The sequence below is a fragment of the Nannobrachium achirus genome (assembly GCF_963921795.1).
Source record: "Nannobrachium achirus genome assembly, chromosome: 2".
Classification (NCBI taxonomy): domain Eukaryota; kingdom Metazoa; phylum Chordata; class Actinopteri; order Myctophiformes; family Myctophidae; genus Nannobrachium; species Nannobrachium achirus.
The window spans coordinates 46,478,669-46,486,168 of record NC_137811.1 but is presented as its reverse complement, the minus strand read 5'-3'; positions in this window follow the sequence as shown (position 1 = coordinate 46,486,168).

The window sequence follows — 7,500 nt, the reverse complement described above, 5'->3', positions numbered from 1 at the left end:
CACGCACGCACGCACGCACGCACGCACACACACACACACACACACACACACACACACACACACAGGAACTCTCAGACTGTGAGACGCTGATGCCTGTCCACACCACAGACTAACCAGGGCCATTAGGAGCAGCTCCCTGCCTTCCACCCTTTAATTGACAGTTATGGTTTATGTCTGTAGTGAGTAAACACTTTGGAAACAGAGAGCAGTGGATTGTGCCTTTAGGCTGTTAATCAGGCTCTACTGTAAAAACGCACCGTGGAGTAGCGTGCAGTTCTCACTTGAGAAACATGTACGTAAAAAGGTGAATGAAGGGGTGTGTGATGTGTGTGCAAATGCCATATCAGGTAATTAATGGAGATATGTGTGTGTGTGCCTGCAAGTAGACAGCACAATCCTGAGTGTTAGTTTAACTATGAGAGTGTAAATTCGAGCCGTATGGGAGCCTTAAGGGTCCACCTTCAAAAGTTAAACTAACACTCATGATATTACTGTGGGTTTGGCTGTGTGCATGCCAGAGCACACTGTGCACAGGTATTTGTTTTTGGCTGAGCATGAGCCCATTTGTTCATATGTGGTTGCAGTGATTGTCTTCTACTGTATCATGAAGTTCATTGCTTTACCATGTTCTCTTTTATGTATGTTTTCCATTTAGGCCTACTATGTTTCCAGGAGTTTATAGGCGGTTTTGGTACAACTTTGATGAGGCCAGGCACATTGTGACCTAAATTGATGTTTAATGGATAACATTTGAGGTAAATAATCAATCCTACATGTGGACCAACAGCACAGCAGCAGACTGTATGGGAATGTTACAAACGAGAACTGAATATTCAACGTGTGAAGATCGAGTATGGCGTGTTTATTTATTTTTATATTGTTTGAGATGCCTATGCTTTCAATTCAGACAGGTAAGGAAAATGTCTGTTGTCTTAAATACACTAAGAAATTATAAGATAGCAACAGCAAAACATGCTGGAAAAGAATGCATAGTTCTTATTAAGGGGGATGCTCTGAAAAACAACCAAAATACAACAAACTAATCAGTTACTTAATTTTTATATTTTATGAATATGTACATTATATGCAAACATGTCTGCAACTGCAATTTATACAATGCGATAACATACCATGTCATGGCGTAGTAGTACACACACACACACACACACACACACACACACACACACACACACACACACACACACACACACACACACACACACACACACACACACACACACACTTTAGATGCAGACTTTGAGTATCTTCAAACTGACAGTTTTATTGGCAGAAAGGTGACATTGGGTATAAATTTACAATGCTATAATGATGCACACTAAAAGCTTGTTCTCTCTGTCTGTCTCCCTCTCCCTTTCCCCTTTCCCCAGTTCTCTGTGTCTCTCTCTCTCTCTCTCACACACACACACACACACACACACACACACACACACACACACACACACACACACACACACACACACACACACACACACACACACACACACACACACACACACACACACGGTAGTATAGTAACAAACAGGAAAGTGAAACCCAAATAAACAGACACACTCCTTAAAGCGATGTTGAACTTTGGTAGAACTTGGGTTTCTACCGTGCCAAGATATCATGCCAAATATTGTCGATCATCGTTATCTGTTGCTTACTGTGCTGTATGAGCTATAAACCAGAAATAGTGAACGCATCCATTCATTGCATTGGTGGAACAGGTCTAAAAAACACACCTTTACCATATAAATGAATACAAACAAAGCATATTCTTACAATAGGCCTATATTTAAGGAAATAGTCCTGATGAATACTTTTGGGAACACTAAAGGGTTTTATTCATGTCATACTAGCCTATACAGATTAAAATATATAATTATGTTGAATAATATTTACATGTTATTATTGAGGGAAATTGTGTAACGCAAAAAAAAAGAAAAAATCGATAGGACACCACACGGTGTGAAACGCTAATAAGTGAAATAGGCGGGAAATAATTTATTACAGTTCAGAGTTTAGTGTAATTTTGTATCAGGTTAGGCACTTGAAGAACATAGGCTACTATATCACTTCTCTTGTGTTTAAAATGGGAAAATGCATTTTTATCAGTTTTATTTTTCTCATCGCATGCTCTGTTTGAGCAATATTTAACAACCCCCCAGGTGACCTAACTTCACCACAAGTGGTTTCAGAAATTTCAGTCTGAACATTAATTTTTATATAGAGACTAACAGGTGGATGAAGCAGACATGAAAAGACAAGAACTTTGTCTCCTTTCTGACAGGAACATTTGATAAATGAGCTCAACGTGTCTCCACTCTGTCTCTTCCCCATCACGTAGGTAGGTAGCATATGAGACATATCAGGCAAGTGATTTGTGTTAGATGTTATCTGTCAATCTCAGTGGCTAATTAAATGAAAGGTGTTCTTTAAGCGTACACGTTGGTGTCATAGGTTTTCATTTAAATATACAGCTTTCAATCTGAGCCTCTCTTTTCATTGAATAAGAGTGGTGCCAAAGTAACTGTCAAGCAGCATGATCAAAGTCTCCATTTAATGACAATTTTGGGAGACACGCCGAGAGAAACAATCAAAGCAATAGCACCATTTTAGAATACCCCCAGAAACATACACCAACCAAAAGTTGTTTTTGTTTCTATATAATTACTGTTATTAGCTAATCTCTAAGATAGGAAATACAGCTGTGCTGACTGGCCACACACAGCAAAAAACGTAGTGTGTAACTTTATTTTCACCACTAGATACACTTTCTTGTGAATCAGATGCAATTGGAAATTGAAGGAAAATCATCAGAGTGGTGCTAACTCGAGTACATATTCTCACCTTCGAAGCGTCAGACAACTGGCTGCGAGTATTGGTTGAGCTTTACATGACAAACTTGCATGATTAACTTGCTGCAGAATATAGTCACGGCAACCACACTTGCAATCATCATACGTGTGAGAGAACATTTGACCTGAAAGGTTTTACCCTTATTAACATTATTTTAATCAAATAAAGCCCTCAGACAAAGACAGCATTGTTTTTCAATGAGTGATGTTTTCTGACCTTAGTGTCTAAAGAGTTGAACTTCCAGCTAGGTGTGTGCTTTCATAAGTTTGTACACTCAGTATAATCACCGTACTTTGTACTTTCAGCACAAAACATTCCCACTCCAAAGTTATACAACGACAGCAAGTGACCTGCTTCCATATACTTTATAATTTACATAAATACTTAATCTGAAGGCTTCAATCACTTTGTCAGACAGTCAATAATTATTTCCTTGTTATGACATTGTATAAAAGAGGCAGCCGTAATCATTTTAATGGTACCTAATCATTCCCTTTAACAAAATCTACTTTGAGCTATAGTTGCAACTAAAATATGACTCTATTATGCAGGGAGTGGAATGTAGATGAATCAAAACAATTAACATGTACTCACTTGAAATATCTTGCCTGAAGGCTTGTTGAGGAAGTGTTGGTTGTACATAACTAAGACCTGACACACAAACCACCATTATCTATAGTATTATCCTTTAGTCTGTCTCTAATAAGCAGGTTTGTTTCTAATTATTTCCATGTAATTCATAATATAAACTGGCAGTAAGTCCAGAACCGTGTTACAGGGGTTCCACAGGCCTAATTTGATGAACAACGTAATGGGATCTGCTTAGTTACTATACCTCATTGACACGACCTGATCTCACTACTTTCTTTGAATGTCTGAGTAAGCCTTTTAAGTTAGAGTACATTTCTGAAGCTTTCACTGTAATAACTGACAAACCTAAAACATAGTACACATTAAAACATAATCTTACAATAAGCCGAAGTCTATAAAAAAAGAATACTTAGATAACTTGGCATATAACAACTTCAGAGCTTTTATGTGGTCATACAGTCTTCAAAATGTTTTGGAAGCATAATAGTTATGAAACAATCGACCACCAAATCACCACCAAAACATTCTGGTGTTGATTTTCCAGCACACGTTCTTGACACCAGCCGATCTGGTGTAGACACAGAACACATTGGCAAGTGTTTTGTCAGATCGCTACATGTTCTCCTCACATTAAAATGATAGGATTCACGTTAAATACTGGTAAAGTTCCCCTTTAAAATCAGGTCAATCTCTAGATACCTAAAATGTTCTCCTGCATAATCTAAATGAAAAGTAATCCAGCCATGAACACAAACACTCCCCCCCCCCCCCCAACCTCTCCTCCTCCTTCCGCACTGCTGTAAACCCTCAACCCCTCTCTTCCTCTGTTCTAAATGGGGGCTTATCCCAGAGAGAGAGAGAGAGAGAGAGAGAGAGAGAGAGAGAGAGAGAGAGAGAGAGAGAGAGAGAAAGAGAGAGAGAGAGACACAGACAGAGAGAGAGAGATAAACGGAGAAGAGCGATGAGAAAGACATAGAATATGTGCTCTCTCTCTCTCTCTCGCTCTCTCGCTCTCTCGCTCTCTCTCTCTCTCTCTCTCTCTCTCTCTCTCTCTCTCTCTCCGTCTCTCTGAGGAAAACCCTCTTTCAGCCCTTAACCCACCCAGGAATATTAGTCTTATTGCATTTAATCATTGAATCCTTGAGCCCCAAAGATTTCAATTCATTAAAGCCACTCAGATATTCAGGCCAGCTGCTTACTGGCGGCTGGCTGAGGACAAGGTGGAGACAGATAGACAGACACGCAGAAAGAGAGAGTGTGCGCACGCATGTGTGTGTGTGTGTGTGTGTGTGTGTGTGTGTGTGTGTGTGTGTGTGTGTGTGTGTGTGTGTGTGTGTGTGTGTGTGTGTTGTATGTGTGTGAGACTGCAGCAGGGACGTTCAGAGAATGTTAGAGAGGCAGGGGCTGAAATATCTAAAAGGGCCTTTTGGTGGAAATATTGAAAATAGCAGACCTCCAAGCCACACCGCGTCGCAGCACGACGAGTTGTGAGCTTGGAGGTTGGCTATCAGTACTTGATACCACACTGAACTATAAGCATAAAAAAGGCAATGTGGTGTACAGCATGGATTTCTACACAGAGAGGGCAATTCTTTCAACATAAGATGCTGCATTCAAGTTCAGGAGAGTTTGGAAAAGGCAATTCTCTTGAATGCTGCCTTCAGGTATGGCATGGAAAGAGGGGCATTTGCATTTCTTTCACCACAGCGAAAACTGAATTCATGGTCTGGAGAAACTTTTTACAGATGGGTAAAAGGGAAGGGGCTCAAGCCCCCTTTCGTGCCTATGTGTGCACGTGCCTGTGTGTGTGAGAGAGAGAGAGACAGACAGAGTGAATGGAGAGGATCTCTCACCTCCTCTCTCCTCTCTCTCTAGCTCTCTCTCTCTCTTCCTGTAGAGACAGACAGGGCAATCCAATCCTCAGCAGTGACCTAGCTGTGCTCAGCACAATCCAGCGACAGCTCCACCTAATCACACCACACAGGGATGCTGTGTGATGGCAGTCCTGAATGGGTGGGGGTGTGGAAGGTGGAATGTACGGAAAAGGGGTGCACTTTGTGTGCATAAAATGTGTGAACATGTGGGTGTATCGGTGCCAGTGTGACACTCACACGCACGCGCGCACACACACACACACAAACACGCACAAGCACACACGCGAGCGCACGCGCAAACACACGCACACACGCACAAATGCTCACACAGCTTTCTAACTCTTTAAAAAGAGACAGACTGTTGATCCCACCATATAAGCAAGGGAAGCGGATTACATATTTCTATTACACAGGATTGGTGGTGCATTCTAATATCATTACGCTGACGGAAAAAAACTGCTTGAATAGAGGGAAGGAGGTGCTGCTAGCTATATACAGTGTGTACAGTATATAGTGTGCACAGTATGAGGGATTGAATGTAGGAGTCTCAGAAATAATGTTGGAGTGCCTGTTGGGCAGATCTTTCTGCCAATATATGGTGTTCTGTGTCCACTGTCCATGACAGTCTGTGATGTCAGTACTATGACGTCAGAGTACAGACAGACGGAGGACAGACAGACAGATATTCGTAAAGTAATAGTTACCAGACCGGTGCCAGTTGGGCAAAATAGTCACCATTGATGTCCAGTAGGGATGTCACGATACCAGAAATTTAGTAGTCGATGCCAATACCATTGAAATTCCACGATTCTCGATACCATTTCGATACCACGATAAAAAAAAAAAATAAACCCCAATACCCCATGTAGTTCAACATACACTCCTTTATTAGAAGTGAACAACAAACAACAATACTGTATGCTTAAACAGAAGTTGCATGTAGCTTTAAATGATTAAAATAAAATAATGTGCATGTAGCCTTAAAAAAAATGTATCATTAATAAAATAAAAGTGTTGGCTGTGTGTGTTTGTTGCTACTGCTGGCTTTGCTCTGGCCTGTCCTCCCTGTCAAAGTCCTCCTCTGGCTGATACTGTGAAAAGAACATTGAGATTTCAGTTAGTAGGTGTAGCATGACTACAGCAACACACACACACACACACACACACACACACACACACACACACACACACACACACACACACACACACACACACACACACACACACACACACACACACACAATCCTAGCGTAAAAAAAAGTAAACTCAGAAGAACATTGGCTAAACAGCAATGCCAGCCTTCTCAAACAAAGAATAACGTATGTGTTATTCCAGGGTTGTTTAACGTTACGTTAGGTTAGGCGGTTCAGTAAATGAGCTGCCTGGCAACTTTATATAACTTTATTATGCGGGACAGACGGGGGCTGCTCTCCATGACGAGGCTGGAGCTGGACATAATGTTACTTTGCCAGGCAGCTCATTTACTGTGTGGGCTCACCATAGTAAAGTTATTAGATATGGGCAATAATGATAACACGTGAATTAAAATGCACTCACCTTGAATTCTTTGTACAAGTCTGGATGTCGGTCTTTTAGATGTTTCGCTAGTAGTTGGATGTGTTCCTCCCTTTCGTCAGGAAACGGTTACGGCATACAGGTTTTTTGACGATCAACTATTAATCCCTGCAGTGCTCATCCTCGAATGCAAAGTACTATACGCGACTTTTGGTTAGTTTTTCTTCTCAACTAATGGAGGGGCAGCTGTCGCTGTTGGTAAAAGACGACGCGACGCAGATGCGTGTGGCGCCGCCATGTTGCATGTTGTTGTTTTTCTCCTTAAAGCGTGGTAGTTCACGACTCCACGTCGTCACGTACACACGCATCAGACCCTGTGAGGGTTGCCAGATAACCGCTCATTTACAGCCCAAAAACAACACAAAAGAAGCGGCCAGATCTGGCATCTCGGACTCAGTACCAACGGTACTTCGGTACTACCGTACTTGTAGAAAAGTCAGTACCGTACCGTACCGTCACATTTGGCATCGAGTTGGCACCGAAGTATCGGTTCTGGTGACAAGCCCTAATGTCCAGTTTTGCAATACCTGTTGTATCGGTCTGTCTGTCTTTTATGCCCATATATGGTGTTCCTGTGTCCAGGCCAGTCTGTGATGTC